The sequence below is a fragment of the Cervus canadensis genome, chromosome 3 (genome assembly GCF_019320065.1).
Source record: "Cervus canadensis isolate Bull #8, Minnesota chromosome 3, ASM1932006v1, whole genome shotgun sequence".
Lineage (NCBI taxonomy): Eukaryota > Metazoa > Chordata > Mammalia > Artiodactyla > Cervidae > Cervus > Cervus canadensis.
Window position 1 is genome coordinate 68,766,637 of NC_057388.1, and position 17,921 is coordinate 68,784,557.

Below are 17,921 nucleotides of genomic sequence, written 5' to 3' on the forward strand. Positions count from 1 at the left end.
TAACCCCTCTTACTTCAGAATGTGATCATATTTGAAGGTCTTTAAAGAGATGATTAAATTAAGACAAGGTCTCTAGGGTTGGCCATAATCCAATGTGACTGGAATCCTTATGTGAAGAGGAAATTTGGAGGTACAGATACTGGACACATGCACGCACAGAAACAACCAATTAAACACATAAGGAGGCAATTATCTGCAAGCCAAGGAGAGAGGCCTCAGAAGTAATTAAATCTGCTTACAATTTTATCTTTGAGTGCTACCCTCCAGAACTGTGATAAAATACATTTCTGTGTTTGATATCACTGTAGTACTTTGTTATGACAGCCCTAGAAAATAAATACAAAAGGCTACTTCATTTAGGAGAAAAAAGAACTTGATTCTAGCTCTACTTCTGAAAATAGACATCAAACTAATATTGATTAATGCTTCCATGAACATGCACTCCCATTTGACCCCATAAGGTTTAAACTACCGAAAATTTAGCTGTCCAAACTACAGATGCTGCTGTCATTAGCCATATTACTAGCTGTTATTTATTGAGCTTGTCTGTGTGCTAGTATATGGGACTTCCCTATAGCTCAGATGATAAAGAATTTGCCTGCATGCAGGAGACCTGGGTTCTATCCCTGGGTCAGGAAGATCCCCTGGAGAAGGAAATGGAAATCCACTCTAGTATTCTTACCTGGAGAATCCCATGGGCAGAGGAGCCTAGTGGGCTACAGTCCATGGGGCCACAAAGAGTCGGACATGACTAAGTGACTAACACAACAAAATGTGCTAGGCAATGCACTAGTGATTTTCATAGGATGCTTCAACTAATCCTCATAGCTCTGGAGGTTATTATATATTCCTACAGATAAAGGACTTGAGTCCAAGGACCATTATTCATTTAAACAATGTTCATTGTATCTTGGGCAGACTGTTGGCATTCAATTAAATTGCAAGCTAATTAAGATCAGGTTCAAAAAAAAAAAAAAGATCAGGTTCAATATCATGGATTACCCAGAGACCCAGTACATGATTGGTGCTTAAATGCACAATGAGAATCTCCCCTTAAGACGGCAGAGGAATAGGAAGAGGAGACCACTTTCTCCCCCACAAATTCATCAAAAGATCATTTGAATGCTGAGCAAATACCACAAAACAACTTCTGAATGCTGGTGGAGGATACCAGGCACCCAGAAAGGCAGCCCATTGTCTTTGAAAGGAGATAGGACAAAATGTAAAAGATAAAAAGAGAGACAAAAGAGTTAGGGATGAAGACCCATCCCGGGGAGGGAGTCGTAAAAGAGGAGAAGTTTCCAAACACTAGGAAACCCTCTTACCGGCAGGTCTGTGGGGAGTTTTGGAATCTCAGAGGGCAACATAACTGGGAGGAATAAATTAAACAAAACCCACAGGTTATGCTCCTAACTGCAACTCCTGGCAGAGAAGTAGCCCAGATGCTTGTGTCAGCCACCAGCAAGTGGGGGCTGAACAGGGAGGCCTGGGCTGCATGCTCCGGTGAGGACCGGGCCTGAATGCCCTGAGGGCAATCTGAGGGAGCTAATGTGAGATAGCAGCCCAACCTGTGGGATAGCCAGAGAGAGAAAAAAGAAAAAGAGGAAAGAGAGAGAGAGAGAACTTTCCCGTGAAAAGCTCTAACCTAAGGCACTGCCAGACCCACTCACAGAACAAAGGGCTGAGAGAATACCAGAAGAGAGCTAGCCAGCTGCGGACAGGCCCATCCTCTGCCAGAGGCAGGGAGGCAGATGGGCAACAGCCAGAGCCAGAAGGCAAGGGGTAAACTCGGCCCCAGAGATGGCATTTTTCTACCAAACTGCAAGCAGACTCCCAGTTGCTAACCAAGTCTTCCTGGGATCCTGGACAGTTGACATCCGCCAGAAGGGTCGCAGCCAGAGATCAGCTCCCCAGAGGAGACACACAGCACACAGCACACACAGATGAGACTGCATCCCACTGCGCACCCAGGAAACTGAGCGGCTTGGGTGGAGGAGGTGATAAGATGCTCTGCCCCACTCGGGGAGTGTGAGCTCGCCAAGCACCTGGTTGCCTGAGCTGCTTGGACCTGGGAATCGCACAAAACGCAGGTGCAACTGAGGCTGTGCCTTTGTGGAGTACCCGAGAACCTGAACCCGAGTGGCTTAGACCTGGGAAGTGCACGCAACCCAGGGCCTGCCTTAGACAGCTCCCCTGCAGAGCAACCTGGAGCCTGAGCAGTGTAGACCGGGAAAGCACACACACCGTGAGCGGGGGCAAACCCAGTGTGGCCCAGACACTGCAAGCACTCCCCTCACAAGCCAGTGATATTTATTTGCAGTGTTCCTCCCTTCCCGCAGCACAATTGAAGAAGTGAGCCTAAATAAATGACCAGCTTCACCCCCTTGTGTCAGGGCAGAAGTTAGATACTGAAGAGATTTGCAAACAGAGGAAGCCAAAATAAACAAAGAGGGAACTGCTTTGGAAGTGACAGGTGCAACAGATTAAAACCCTGTAGTTAGCATTGGCTACATTAGGAAGGGACCTACATAGACCTTGAGATGAAGTATAAGCTGGAACAAGGAACTATCTGAAACTGAACTGACCCCACACTGCCCTCAACAGCTCCAGAGAAATTCCTAGATATATTTGACTATTATCATTTTTAAATTTAAAGATTTTTTTAAAATTTTTAATTTCTTTATTACTCCTTTGATTTTCATTTTTAAAACCTAGTATTACCTTGCAAAAAAAAAAGACCTTTTTTTTAAAGCAAATTTCATATATTTTTAAATCACTTTTGCTATTTTGTTTTGTTTTTTTAATATTGTATTTTTGAAAGTCTAACCGCTACTCTAGATTTTTAATCTTTGCTTTTTGGTGTTTGTTATCAAATCTGTACCTTTAAGAATTCAGTCTGCAGTACCCATTTTTACTTAGGAGTATGATTACTGGCTTGATTGCTTTCTCCCCTTTAGACTCTCGTTTCTCTCCCCCAGGTCACCTCTATCTTCTCCCTCCCCTTCTCTTCTCTGCTTAACTCTATGAATCTCTTTGGGTATTCTGGGCTGTGGAGAATGCTTAGGGAACTGATTACAGGCTAGATTGGTCTCCTTTTGACTCCCCCTCCTCTCCTCCTGGTCACCTCTATCTCCTTCCTCCCACTTCTCTTCTCTTCTCTATGGAGCTCTGAACCTTTCTGAGTGCTCAAGATTGTGGAGAGCAAATAGGAAATTGATTACTGGCTAGATTGCTCTCTCCCCTTTTGATTCCTCCTCCTCCTCCTGGTCACGTCTATCTCCCTCCTCCCTCTTCTCCTCTCCATATAACTCTGTGAACCTCTCTGGCTGTCCCTGACTGTGGTGAACCTTTTCACCATTAACCTAGATGTTTTATCATCAGTGCTGTATGGGTGGAGAAACCTTGAGGCTACTGTAAGAATAAGACTGAAAGCCAGAGGCAGGAGGCTTAAATCCAAAACTTTAGAACACCAGAAAACTCCTGATTCCAGGGAACATTAATTGACAAAACCTCATCCAAAAGCTTCCATACCTACACTGAAACCAAGCCCACCCAAGAGTCAACAAGTTTCAGAGCAAGACATACCAAGCTAATTCTCCAACAACGCAGGAAAATAACCCTGAGCACAAAAATACAGGCGGCCAAAAGTCACACCAAACCCATAGACACCTCAAAACTCACTACTGGACAATTCATTGCACTCTGGAGGGAAGAGATCCAGCTCCACCCACCAGAACACCGATGCAAGCTTCCCTAACTAGGAAACCTTGACAAGCCACTCATCCAACCCCACCCACAGGGAAGAACCTCCATAATAAAGAGAAACCACAAACTTCCAGCATACAGAAAGGCCACCTCAAACACAGCAAGCTAAACAAGATGAAAAGGCAGAGAAATATTCATCAGGTAAAGGAACATGATAAAAGCCCACAAAACCAAACAAAAGAGGAGGAGATAGGGAGTCTACCTGAAAAAGAATTCAGAATAATAATAGTAAAAATGATCCAAAATCTTGAAAACAAAATGGAGCTACAGATAAATAGTCTGGAGACAAGGATTGAGAAGGTGCAAGAAAAGTTTAACAAGGACCTAGAAGAAATAAAAAACAGCCAATCAGTAATGAATAATGCAATAACTGAGATCAAAAGCACTCTAGAAGGAACCAACAGTAGAATAACTGAGGCAGAAGATAGGATAAGTGAGGTGGAAGATAGAATGGTGTAAATAAATGAAGCAGAGAGGAAAAAAGAAAAAAGAGTTAAAAGAAATGAGGATAAACTCATAGACCTCTGGGACAATGTTAAATGTCCCAACATTCGAAACGTAGGAATCCCAGAAGAAGAAGACAAAAAGAAAGGCCATGAGAAAATACTTGAGGAGATAACAGTTGAAAAATTCCCTAAAATGGGGAAGGAAATAGCCACCCAAGTCCAAGAAGCCCAGAGAGTCCCAAACAGGATAAACCCAAGACAAAACACCCCAAGACACATAATAATCAAATTAACAAAGATCAAACACAAAGAACAAATATTAAAAACAGCAAGGGAAAAACAACAAATAACTCACAAGGGGATCCCCATAAGGATAACAGCTGATCTTTCAATAGAAGCTCTTCAAGCCAGAAGGAAATGGCAGGACATACTTAAAGTGATGAAAGAGAACAACCCACAACCCATCAACCTACAACCCCAGATTACTTTACTCAGTAAGGATCTCATTCAAATATGAAGGAGAAATCAAAAGATTTACAGACAAGCAAAAGCTGAGAGAATTCAGCACCACCAAACCAGCTCTTCAGCAAATTTTAAAGAATCTTCTCTAGACAGGAAACACAGAAAAGGTTTATAAACTCGAACCCCAAACAACAAAGTAAATGTTAATGGGATCATACTTAATAATATCCTTAAATGTAATTGGGTTGAATGCCCCAACCAAAAGACAAAGACTGGCTGAATGGATACAAAAAAGACCCCTATATATGCTGCCTACAAGAGACCCAACTCAAACCTAGGGACACATACAGACTGAAAGTGAAGGGCTGGAAAAATATATTTCATGCAAATGGAGACCAAAAGAAAGCAGGAGTAGCAATACTCATATCAGATAAAATAGACTTTGAAATAAAGGCTGTGAAAAGAGACAAAGAAGGACACTACATAATGACCAAAGGATCAATCCAAGAAGAAGATATAACAGTTATAAATATATATACACCCAACATAGGAGCACCACAATATGTAAGACAAATGCTAACAAGTATGAAAGGGGAAATTAACAGTAACACAATAATAGTGGGAGACTATAATACCCCACTCACACCTATGGATAGATCAACTAAACAGAAAATTAGCAAGGAAACACAAACTTTAAGTGATATAATGGACCAGTTAGATCTAATTGATATCTATAGGACATTTCACCCTAAAACAACGAATTTCACCTTTTTCTCAAGTGCACATGGAACCTTCTCCAGGATAGATTACATCCTGGGCCATAAATCTAGCCTTGGTAAATTCAAAAAAATTGAAATCATTTCAAGCATCTTTTCTGATTAGTTTAGATGTCAACTACAGGAAAAAAAATTTTTTTAAAAATACAAACATATGGAGGCTAAACAACACACTTCTGAATAACCAACAAATCACAGAATAAATTTAAAAAGAAATCAAAATATGCATAGAAACAAATGAAAATGAAAACACAACAACCCAAACTTATAGGATTCAGTAAAAAGCAGTGCTAAAGGGAAGGTTCATAGCAATAAAAGCCTACCTCAAGAAACAGGAGAAAAATCAAATAAATAACCTAACTCTACACCTAAAGCAACTAGAAAAAGAAGAAATGAAGCACCCCAGGGTTAGTAGAAGGAAAAGAAATTTAGGGCAGAAATAAATGCAAAAGAAACAAAGGAGACCAGAGCCAAAATAAACGAAGCTAAAAGTTGGTTCTTTGAGAAGATAAATAATATAGACAAACCATTAGCCAGAGTCATCAAGAAAAAAAGGGAGAAGAATCAAATCAACAAAATTAGAAATTAAAACGGAGAAATCACAACAGACCACACAGAAATACAAAGGATCATAAGAGACTACTATCAGCAAGTATATGCCAATAAAATGGACAACTTGAAAGAAATGGGCAAATTCTTATAAAAATATAGCTTTCCAAAACTGAACCAGAAAGAAATAGAAAATCTTAACAGACACATCACAAGCACAGAAGTCAAAACTGTAATCAGAAATCTTCCAACAAACAAAAGCCCAGGACCAGATGGCTTCACAGCTGAATTCTACTAAAAATTTAGAGAAGAGTTAACACCTATCTTACTCAAACTTTTCCAGAAAATTACAGAGTAAGGTAAACTTCCAAACTCATTCTATGAGGCCACCATCACCCAAATACCAAAACCAGACAAAGATGCCACAACAAAAGAAAACTACAGGTCAATATCACTGATGAAAATAGATGCAAAAATCCTTAACAAAACTCTAGCAACCAACAACCTATTAAAAGGATCATACATCATGACCCAGTGGGCTTTATCCCAGGGATGCAAGGATTCTTCAATATTAGCAAATCAATCAGTATGATACACCACATTAAAAAATTGAAAGATAAAAACTATATGATTATCTCAATAGATGCAGGGAAAGCCTTTGACAAAATTCAGCATCCATTTATGATAAAAAAAAAAGCCTCCAGAATGCAGGCATAGAAGAAACATACCTCAACATAATAAAAGCCATATATGATAAACCCACAGGCAACATTATCTTAAATGGTGAGAAATTGAAACCATTTCCTCTAAAGTCAGGAACAAGACAAGGATGCCCACTCTCACCACTACTAGTCAACATAGTTTTGGAAGTTTTGGCCACCACAGAGAAGAAAAATAAATAAAAGGAATCCAGATTGGAAAATAAGAAGTAAAACTCTCACTGTTTGCAGATGATTTGATCCTCTGCATAGAAAACCCTAAAGACTCCACCAGAAAATTACTAGAGCTAATCAATGAATATAGTAAAGTTGCAGGATATAAAATTAACACACAGGAATCCCTTGCATTCCTATACACTAACAATGAGAAAACAGAAAGAGAAATTAAGGGAACAATTCCATTCACCATTGCAACAAAAAGAATAAAATACTTAGGAATAAATCTACCTAAAGAAACAAAACAAAAGAAACTATATATATATATATATATATATATATATATATATATATATATAAACTATAAAACACTGATGAAAGAAACCAAAGATGACACAGACAGATGGAGAAATATACCATGTACATGGATTAGAAGAATCAATATAGTGAAAATGAGTATACTACCCAAAGCATTCTATAGATTCAATGCAATCCCTATCAAGCTGCCAACAGTATTTTTCAGAGAACTAGAACAAATAATTTCACAATTTGTATGGAAATACAAAAAACCTTGAATAGCCAAAATATCTTAAGAAAGAAGAATGGAACTGGAGGAATCAAACTGCCTGACTTCAGGCTCTATTACAAAGCAACTGACAAGGAATTAATCTCAAAAATATACAAGCAACTCCTGAAGCTCAATTCCAGAAAAATAAGTGACCCAATCAAAAAATGGGCCAAAGAACTAAGCAGACATTTCTCCAAAGAAGACATACAGATGGCTAACAAACACATTGAAAGATGCTCAACATCACTCATTATCAGAGAAATGCAAATCAAAACCACAGTGAGGTACTATCTCATGCCAGTCAGAATGGCCACTATCAAAAAATCTACAAACAACAAATGCTGGAGAGGGTGTGGAGAAAAGGGAACCCTCTTACACTGTTGGTGGAAATGCCACTATGGAGAACAGTGTGGAGATTCCTTTAAAAACTGGAAATAGAATTGTCATACGACCCAGCAATTCCACTGCTGGGCATACACACCAAGGAAACCAGAATTGAAAAAGACACGTGTACCCCAATGTTCATCGCAGCACTGTTTACAATAGCCAGGACATGGAAGCAACCTAGATGTCCATCAGCAGATGAATGGATAAGAAAGTGGTGGTACATATATACAATGGAATATTACTCAGCTATGAAAAGAGGTGGATGAAACTATAGTCCATTATACAGAGAGAAGTAAGTCAAAAAGAAAAACACCAATATGGTATGTTAACGCACATATATGGAATTTAGAAAAATGGTAATGATGACCCTATATGCAAGACAGCAAAAGAGACACAGATGTAAAGAACAGACTTTTGGACTCTGTAGGAGAAGGCGAGGGTGGGATGATTTAAGAGGATAGCATTGAAATATGTATATTATCATATGTGAACTAGATCATGAGTCCAGGTTCGATGCATGAGACAGAGTGCTCAGGATTGGTGCACTGGGATGACCCTGAAGGATGGGATGGGGAGGGAGGTGGGAGGGAGGGTCAGGATGGGGAACACATGTACACCATGGCTGATTCATGTGAATGTATTGCAAAACCACCACAATATTGTAAAGTGATTAGTCTCCAATTAAAATAAATTAAAATAAAATAAAGTGAAATAATCCCCCCCCCAAAAAAAAACCACATATTGAAAGAGAGGCTGGAGGAGGTAGTAGTCTGCTATCTTCCTGGAAATACATCTTTCACGTAATCCCTCCTATGTTACTCTGTGCCATTTTGATGGGGAGACTGCCCATCCATGCACTCACATTAATGATACTACATTGACCCCATAGATAATTTAACCTTGACCCAGGAATAGACTTTTTAAGGCTTTGATCTAAACCCCTGTGTATATATGAGAACTTTGAATAATAGAAAGAACATTTGACAAGAGGCTATAAGGTCTTGTTTCTAGTATCAGTTCTATTCCATAATGAAAGAAAACCACGAGAAGGATTTAATCTTTTCAAGTCTGAGTCTTCAGCATTCTAATGAGGACAATTATGGAAGCTTTCAGTTAGTTCAGTTCAGTCGCTCAGTCGTGTCTGACTCTTTGCAGCACGCCAGGCCTCCCTGTCCATAACCAACCCCCGGAGTCCACCCAAACCCATGTCCATTGAGTCGGTGATGCCATCCAACCATCTCTTCTTCCGTTGTCCCCTTCTTCGCCTGCCCTCAATCTTTCCCAGCATCAGGGTCTTTTCAAACGAGTCAGCTCTTTGCATCAGGTGGCCAAAGTATTGGAGTTTCAGCTTCAGCATCAGTCCTTCCAACGAACACCCAGGACTGATCTCCTTTAGGATGGACTGGTTGGATCTCCTTGCAGTCCAAGGGACTCTCAACAGTCTTTCCCAACACCACAGTTCAAAAGCATTAATTCTTCTGCACTCAGCTTTCTTTATAGTCCAACTGTCACATCCATACATGACCACTGGAAAAACCATAGCCTTGACTAGACTGACCTTTTTTGGCAAAGTAATGTCTCTGCTTTTTAACATGCTGTCTAGGTTGGTCATAACTTTCCTTCCATGGAAGCTTTACTTGCCTCATAGGAGTGATGGAAGGACCAAATAAAGCAATATGAATATGCTTTGAAACACTTTGCTTCCTGGAATGTGGGTTATCTTTCAGAACAATGTGGGTTATCTTCTTTCACTTTCATCCAAATTTTCTATCCTTCCCACTCTTCACAGTCTTCACAGTTATTGCTGGATAATGTGAACTATCTTGGTTGTTAATGCTCTATTATATTGAACATATAAGAGACAATGTTTTAATTTTTGCAGATTTTTTTGTTTTGCTGATTTAAAATTTTTTCTTGTCAAAAATAGTGATTAAATGGGCTTTGCTAATATTCTACAGTCACTGTACTTTGATGGCAGCTAATATACCTTAGCATTTCTTGTCAAAATTCAACTATTTTTCTAACAACAGGGCCTAAACATATTGACAATCATAGATGACACTTATTCAACAATTTGAAAGAGGAAGTCACCTGAGATCTTTTCATATATTATAACACCAACAACTGTATGTGGTAGATATCATTATCTTTCTTACTCTAAATATGAGAAAAATGAAGACTAGTTAAGGAAGACTTGCCCAAAGTCACATAGTAATTGTGAAGCCAGGATTTTAATGTTGGTGGCCTGACTCTGTGTTCTTAACCACAACTTTGGGTTGGAGGAGTAGCAGGTAAACAGAAAACCAAAATGATAAAGCATTCCAGGCAGAAGAGATGATGTGGACAACAAGGAGATGCATTTCAAGCACTTGTCCTTCTACTTATATACATTATTCCATCCTCAGTACCTGGCATGCTCTCTGGCAAAGAGTAGGTATTTAATAAATATTAATGAATTTAATGCCTGAGACTTGGAGTTTCCAGGAACTGCAAGGAGATTTACTTACTTGGAAATTAGAATATGATGGGAAAATAGCAAAAAGTCAGTATATGCAAATAAATGAATAAAGATTTCTGGATAAAATATTGTTTGAAGCAAGTTTAAGCATTCATTCATTCATTTGTTCATTCTTTAAAAATGTATTAACCTCTATTATATAAAATATTTAGGAATAAGATATATAAATAATGAAGCTAGAATCCCTGCCTTGTAGAGATATACTTTAAATATTTCAAACAAGAGCTTTGAAGAAGACGGACACAGAAATTATCACTTTTATTGGCAGCACTTCTTGAAATAAAAGCTAGTAAACTGATACCTAGATAATACAATCAAGCAATTATCTCTATTATGTATTCTACATAAGAACTTTTTTTTTCTATCAATCAACTCTCCAGTATTGATTATGATATTTGCATGCCAGGAATCATTCTTTTAAAATAAGGTAGGTAAAAGAATTTACTATCATTTCATAATAAAATAAAAGACATTTATATGAGTTAATAGATTTTGTAACTGAAATGTGATTTTTGCCCAATCAGTAATAACAACTTGTCATGATAAAATTACTAATGAGATTTAAGCATGTAATATAAAGGAAACACACAACAATAAACAACTAATAATATTTTCTGTATATCCCAAACATGTAATTTCAAGTTTGAGGGTAAATAATAGGTAGAAAGCAGTTCATCCTTGACAAAAATACAAAAATAAAAGAAAAAAGTGGAATAAAATGAAGAGAAAACTATGTTAGTGAAAGTGAATTTTATAGACACATATATCTCTGTTTTACTGGCTAATTGTTCATTTGTTGTGTATAGCATTGAATAAAACATCACTGGTACTATTCTAGCCTTTAAACCTTGTATTTGTCAATGTAACACCTGTTCACACTGGTTGCCATAGAATGGGTTTCCTGAGAAACATACAACTTAGCGTACAACTTGTTTATTACTGAGCATTCTTGAGATTAAGCCTTGTAGAAAGGAATAAGAGGAAAGCCGAAGGAGAAACCAAGCTGTGGTGGAGTTCCAAGGACAGCTGACCCAGCTGACCCAGGAGCTAGAATGTCCCTTAAGAGTTATCTGTCCCAAGTTGGGTTGAGATGACCCCGCCCAACTTCAGTCCATCATTAAATACAGGCTGACTGGGAAGCTACTTTACTTTGGAAGAAACGGTTCTTTTCAGCAAAGACCATCACAGAAAAGCCTGATAGTTGAAGGCAGACTGTCAGCGGCCCTGTTGGCAGCCAGTACTATCTATAGATGGTTCAGAAAGTATTTCAGGAAAAGGACAGTCTCCTCCTGCACCCCCATCCTCTCACCAGTACTACTGCCCTCAGCCAATATTTTTTTCTGTGATTTCTCTTTAGGTATTTTCTAGTGATTACTTTTGAGTTCTAGATTATATACTTTTATATACTCTGTTTCTTCAGTCATGGTCAGGTGCTGTGCTTTTAAGCATGGATTTTTTTTGGAGGGAGAGACATTTGCCAGAAGAGAAAATAATAAAATATTCTAGGCAGAGGAGAAAGGGAGAACAGCAGTGAGATGCCCCTAAAGCATCAGTCTTCTCCTCCCCCTCCCATGTGCAATACTGCGTCCTCAGCACCTGGCATAGTGCCTGGCAATGAATAGGTATTTAAAAAACGTTGTTGACTCCTTTGCTGAAAGGTGGGGTTTGGCTCACTTTTTCCTCCCTCTCCTCTCAGATGTTTAAAGTTTAATTATTTTAAGTTTTTCTGTTTATCTCCACTGCAATTCTAATGCTATGTTTAGTCTTCTTCTTCTTTTTTTTTTAAATGTACTCTCAACTACCAATACCTGTTAGCTCCCACTAATGAGAAAAGGACTCTAGTGTCCCTACCCTTTCCTTCATCTCTCCCACTTTTTGCTTCCTATTGTCAATCAACTATAGTTTACTTGTGTATTGTTCAGTGTGTTGACATTTTATATTCTTTTTCTGAACCACAATCATGTTATCTAATGTTTTTCCTCCCTGGCCTGACTCCCAGAATCAAGTATAATAACAGCTACCAACTTCTCAGATAAATAAAACTTTTGAAAACCTCTGGCTGAAGACCACCATTTTGGAGGTTCTGTCAGGTGATGGTTTCCATATAATGGCTGTCAGCTGGTGCCTATAGCCTGGACTTGCGCTGTATGTGTGTTTTATTTGGTCTGTGAATATTTTATATATTTAGGCCAGTATTTAAAAACCAGATGATTTTAGGTTGACTCTAAAAGTGAAGAATCAGTGAACAGCATTTATATTGCATTCTAGACGAGTGTTCTCTGGGTTGGCTGCATTTAAGCATGTTCTCTTATTCAGAGGCTGTATCTCTTGGATTGGTCTTTTATTTTCCTCTTTTCATTCATAATTTATGTCCATATTTTATTCTCTGCACTTTAAGATATTTTATGCTGTTTAATTTGAGCAATTTTAATATAAATCTCTGAGTGCTTTAAAAAATTCTCTAAGTGACACTTTACTCAGAATCCTAGTTTGTCTAATTTCTCTGATCATGTCAGATGTTTCTCTTCTGGTTCCTGAATGATTTTAAATTTTTGTCATTTTCTTTCACAATGTTGGTTCTCCTCTTATAACTAAGCATTATTGGTTGTCATTAATATTCATCAGATGAAGGGTTGAGTAGGTGGTGTGGTGTTTCTTACTATTGTGTAAATAGGTGTGTTTTCCTTTCAGATCTTTGCTGCAGGTGGTATTCTGACTGTGAACTCTCCATAGCACAAGGCATAGAGCACCAATGTATGTGCAAGTCTCTTTGGAGGTGAGTGGTAGATGTGGTCTAATCGCTTTCAGCATCAGGATCCACTTCCTTCTAAGTGAGCCTTTTTTTCTTTCCACTGTCTGGAAAGCTAGAGACTTTTTATTCCTTAGACTCCCTGGCAACCAGGATTCTGGGAGTGAAGTAGGTTCTACACATTAGGAAAAAGATCTTCTTCCTGCTGTCTTTTGGCTGTTTTCTGCTGGCAATAAAGGCATTGGAAATGTACCTGTGCAGGAAGCTTTCAGTTTCTCATCTCCAGTGTTCTGAAGCTTGTCAGGTTGTAGGCAGCAGCTCTTTTCTAATCTCTGTTTTCTAATCTGTATGCTCACAACTTCAGTTGTTTCCAGAGTTCGCTTTTTGCAGAAGCAGCAACTGTTTTAGTGATCAGGATCAGTTCTATACTGTTCTGAGAGTCATGTTTAAAACCTGACTGTATATACTACTGCTCCATAACTTCCATTGAGTTTGCTACTACTGCTGCTGCTAAGTCACTTCAGTCGTGTCCGACTCTGCGCAACCCCATCCCTGGGATTCTCCAGGCAAGAATACTGGAGTGGGTCGCCATTGCCTTTTCCTCCATTGAGTTTAGAATCACCTAATTCCCGTTATTTGACCCTGTCTTGCTTAAAACAAACAAAAACAAAGAAGATCATAGTGCTTTTATTCCTTTACTGACTCCAGACAGACAGAATAAATAAATGGGGAGCTGGGGATCAGGCTATAGGCCCTGAAATGTCAATGGGAAGGAGATTATTCTGGGAAGTTTATACTAGCTTTCTTGATAATTTTTTTTTTTTTTTTTAAAGAGAAGGACGTTTTAGGATTGAAATAAGGCTAGGATAAATGCCACATGTTTGTGCCCTGAGTTGATGTGGGGAGAAGAGCAAGGGGATAATCTGCTCCTATTGTTATGTGGCTAGATACTTAGATCTTCAGCTAATTTCACTGTTTTCAGACCCTACCTCACACCATCTTCCATTACATCTGCTGCCTTTGGGGTTTCAATGGACAGACTGAGCAACTCTGGAGCTGTGATTCCCATATAATATACTCTCAACCTCTTGTTTTTACCAACAACGATGTTCCAATATGTTTTCTCTATTCCAGAAATGTTTTTGATTTCTTGACCTATTATAGACACCCCACACCTATATTCCTAATGATTACTTCAATACTTTTTACTTCAATACAATATTTCATTAGAATCTCTAGATAAATGAGAGACTTATGAGATAAATAAATTAGAGATGTATGAGATAAATGAGAACCAACAAGCTTGATTGCAGAGTGGATCTTTAGTCAGGTTCTCATCTGAAGTACCTGCTTCACCAGTTTCGGAAGCAGAGGTTGAAAGAGAAATACTTTCTATCATATAAGTGATCTATCTGGTCATTTTATATTAGTAGTGACTTTCCTACATTTTCATAACAGTTGTAAAGTTTTGTAAACCAATCTTTATTAAATGTATGACCTCTTTCCGATTAGAAGGAAAATATCTAAAACATTTGAATGTTGTGTTAGTGGCAGCCAAGCAGACATCATCATATTCTATTTAAATCTTCTCATCAAAAGTGGGAAAGCATAAGAATCTGAGTTAAAACTTGCATGTAAACTCTGATGTTGCCATTTATAACTTTGAAAAGTAGATCAAATTACTTAATCTCTCTGAGCTTCAGTTTTTAAATTTTGTCAAAATGTTGATAAGGAGATTTAATGTGCAGTGTTCAAGTGGTAGAAAGTGAAGGTGAACTAAAAAGCCTCTTGATGAAAGTGAAAGAGGAGAGTGAAAAAGTTGGCTTAAAGCTCAACATTCAGAAAACTAAGATCATGGCATCTGGTCCCATCACTTCATCAGAAATAGATGGGGAAACAGTGGAAACAGTGTCAGACTTCACTTTTTTGGGGCTCCAAAATCACTGCAGATGGTGATTGCGGCCATGAAATTAAAAGACACTTACTCCTTGGAAGGAAAGTTATGACCAACATAGATAGCATATTAAAAAGCAGGGACATTACTTTGCCAACAAAGGTCCATCTTGTCAAGGCTATAGTTTTTCCAGTGGTCATGTATGGATGTGAGAGTTGGACTGTGAAGAAAGATGAGCACCGAAAAATTGATGCTTTTTAACCATGGTGTTGAAGACTCTTGAGAGTCCCTTGGACTCCAAGGAGATCCAGCCAGTCCATCGTAAAGGAGGTCAGTCCTGAGTGTTCATTGGAAGGACTGATGTTGAAGCTGAAACCCCAGTACTTTGGCCACCTCATGCAAAGAGTTGACTCATTGGAAAAAGCCCTGATGCTGGAAGGGATTGGGCACAGGAGGAGAAGGGGACAACAGAGGATGAGATGGCTGGATGGCATCACCAACTCGATGGACATGGGTTTGAATAAACTTCGGGAGTTGGTGATGAACAGGGAGGCCTGGCGTGCTGTGATTCATGGGGTTGCAAAGAGTCGAACACGACTGAGCAACTGAACTGAACTGCATTGAACTGATTCAAGTGGTAATTAAATAGTATGACGTGAACCAATGAAGATGACATATATAGTGCCTATTGTATAGTATTTGTTCAACTCAAAAAACAAAAGAAAACTTCTCTGGAAAACTGGAAAAATTCCTCGATGTGAATTCCTTAACATTACCTCATGAATCTAAAGATATCAGTGAAGCATCAGGAAAATGTTATAGGAAACATACATAGAAAATTCTGCACAAATCTGCAAAGAGAATAGGGTTCATTGTTTTGCCCCCAAAGTTATAATGACAATAGTAATACAGACAGAAGATAATATGGTTAATGTCTTTAAATTATGCTAGATAATGAAGACAACACTGGTTATGACTTATGAAGAATATTTCAAACCTCTAGCCTTAATTTTTCAAAAGAATACTGCTAATAAAGGGAATACAATACATTGAATCTGAAAGATATATCTTGATTTTCTTTTAACTCATTATCTTGATCAATTCAAGTAGCTTTTGAAACCATGAATAAAGTCCATAATTTTGAAGACAGAATTGAGAAAAGGATGACATGAACAAATATCCTGGGCCTTTATCTAGGTAATCATCTTTTTCATTACTTTTTGTGTTTTCTTTTTAACTCTTTTTGAAATTTCTCTTTGGGACAAGACTCTGAAACTCATCATCAGCATATTGTGATTATGATGATTCTGAGAGAGTTTTTTATTGGTTAACATGACCTGGTCACTTTAATGAAATATTAGCTTCCAGTGTTATAAAGCTCTATGTCTCCAGAGTCTTTTCCTCTGATTGGATTTTAAGATTAAATAAACCAATGAAATGAAGTCCCAGCTCCCACAGTTACAGCCCTGTGGGAGGTCAGCCCCTGAAGAACAAGCCATGGTTTTGATGGTGAGGAGAACTGGGGCACATTCTAAATGAAGCCCTGACCAGGATGTGTTGCTTCTGAGAACACTGCTTTTCTGGGGTTTATGAGTTGGGTTTTTTTGGTTATGAGATGTTTAAGACATGAATTAACTCCTTTGGTTTCTCTCTTTAAGTACACAAACATTTTGAGAAGGCTGAAAGATATAAAGTCTTCAGCTAGAGAGACACTTGATGTCCTTTTTGTTTGTTTTGTTTCATCTGTCCAACTGAGAAAACCTGAGCCATGAGGAGCTTGTACAAATTTCCAGGAAATACACATTTCCCTCAAGAGATTAAGAATCAGAATAATACTGGACCTCTTAGCAGTGCTTTAAGCTCAAAAACTGTTTTAAAAATTTCCAGTGAAAATTACATCTAATCTAGAATTTTTATACTATCAAATATAGGAAAGAAAATATAATATTTCAGACATGCAGGATAATATATATATATATATATATATATATATATATATATATAGAGAGAGAGAGAGAGAGAGAGAGAGACTTCTCTGGCAATCCAGTGGTTAAAATTCCACACTTCTACTTTAGGGGGCATGGGTGCAGTCCCTGGTTGGGGAGCTAAGATTCTCACATACTGGACGGCAGGGCAAAAAAAAAAATCTCTCATGCATTCTTTTCTAGGAAGCTATTGAAGGATATACTTTCCCTAAACCAGGCAATAAATAAAAAAAAGAGAATATATGGAACCTAGGAAATGGGAGTCTAATACAAGCGAGAAGTGAAGGGAATCCCAGGATGATGACAAAAGCGTTTATAAAGAAAATAACTACAGAGCGATGTGACTAGACTGAGCAAGTCAGAGATGTCTAGGAAAAATTTATCTGTGAAGATAGATTGTTAGGATTTCTGATGTGTTTAGATACATTGGAGCTTCCTAGGTAGCACTAGTGGTAAAGAATCCACCTGCCAATTCAAGATACTCAAGAGATGCAAGTTCGATACCTGGGTTGGGAAGATCCCCTGGAGTAGGGAATGGCACCCCCCTCCAGTATTCTTGCCTGGAAATTTCTGTGGACCAAGGAGGATGGCGGGCTACAGTCCATGGGGTCACAAACAGTTGGACACGACCAAGCAGACACACACTTGGATACACTGAGTGAAGATTTACATAATTGAGGTATTGTTTGGGGATGACAAATGATGAATATATAGAATATTAGGCCAATAAAGATTTCCAGGAGATATATCAACAACCTCAGATATGCAGATGATGCCACTCTAATAGTAGAAAGTGAAGAGGAACTAAAGAACCTCTTGATGAGAGTAAAGGAGAAGAGTAAAAAAAAGTCCACTTAAAGCTAAATATTAAAAAAAACTAAGATCATGGCATCTGGTCCCATCACTTCATGGCAAGTAGAAGGGGAAAATGTGAAAGCAGTGAAAGA